Genomic DNA, 1600 nt, shown 5'->3' on the forward strand with positions numbered 1-1600 from the left:
GGGGTGCAAATGAGCGTGGCAGCAAGCTCGTACCGTTCATCGACCACGAGCCGCGGCATAAAATCCTTTTCACCGAATGGGCCGGCTCCAGCATCCCCTTATTACAATAACAATACAGTAATAGCTCGTTATAACGACCCCCATTACAACGAATTTCTCGGTACAACGAGCAAGGAATTTCTCCTCCTTCGGCCAGCCCGCCACAGGGATAGCGTTGAGCGGCATTCGTTACAGCGAAAACTCGGTACAACGAACCAAATTCGTCGGTCCCTTCGTGTTCGTAGTAACGAGCTTTTACTGTAACAGTAACCTGAGAGAACAACTTGCGACTGTCGAGATCCGTATTCAAGATTTCCTTGTGGGCGGGAAGGAAGAAGCAAAGGCATGCTCGAAGGAAGACCTCGGAGTTTTCCGATGTCGTTTGACGACCATGACTGGCGAAGCTATGAGCTGCACCTCGAGAGATTTTCGGCTAGCGATTCTCTCCCCGGTAAGACACATCCCATCTGAGTCGAGGTCATCATCTTTTTTTCTAAAGACGGCATTTAGAATGGGTCTGTTTTTGGAGACGTATGACGACTCGTAGTTTCCTGCAGACATCACCCACGCCTCTGGAGTTCCTCGCATCTTGCTCATGATCCCTCTGCCGCCCCCCTCAAGACGAGCAAGAAAGTTAAAAAAGCTTGCTAATGCCGTTCTCGATCATTATCCCCCTCAACTCCCGACTAATTGGTGCGAATCAAACGATGTTTTTAAGCAGAGGATAGGTTTTCTCCGAGTCGACTCGTTGGAGTGTTTCCGTGAGGAGATCGAGAGCTCGTTCCTGAAATTCGCTTCAGAACTCAAGTGTTTGCGTGAAGTTTTGGAACATTCTCGCAGAGACCTCTGAGCTATAATAATGAATGGCCCCAGTTTTTCTCGCTGCTGACGAAATTCCTCCTCGTCAGAATTATGGGAGATAAAGTAGTTCTCTGAAATCTGTCCCTTATTTCCCTTGGACCTCCTAATTCGGAGAAAAGGTCATGCGGCGCACATCGTAGTTGAGTCTTCGCACTTGCGACATTTTCTTGAAAGGAAATTCCCGGGCCGCTTCTATACTGAGCGAAAACTACAATATCTCGTCTGGTTGGAAGGGTCTCCCGTCCGCCTGAGCGTGAACCTTCTCGCTCAAACAGGAGCTTTTCACTTTTTGGTTGGAGCAGAGATCGCCGACCTCTCAGATTCTCGTTCGCCGCGACCGCTCAGAGTCAGAGGAGTCGCGCTGAAAATTCTCATGAACAACCCGACCTCGTACGCCGACCTGGCCGAGCTCTCCGAAGTTCGTTCGCGAACAAACATACCTTTTGGTTCAATCTGAAAGCTGCAAGCCTTGCATTCCTAATGATGCCTATGTACGTGTTGTTACGGATCTGTTCTGTCGAGATAAACGTCACACTGAAGGTGTCCGGCTTGTTTCCGCCGAGTCGCTGTGAGACTCTCCGATCGTATCATCATCGAGACATAGATCTATGCATGACTCATGGATGGAGACTCATGCATCCTGCATCACCGGTCCCGGAGGTAACGATTTGGATCGTAGCATCAAACAGTAGCATCTGCA

Source organism: Galendromus occidentalis, unplaced genomic scaffold (assembly GCF_000255335.2).
Source record: "Galendromus occidentalis unplaced genomic scaffold, Mocc_1.1 scf7180000077532, whole genome shotgun sequence".
Taxonomy (NCBI): Eukaryota; Metazoa; Arthropoda; class Arachnida; order Mesostigmata; family Phytoseiidae; genus Galendromus; species Galendromus occidentalis.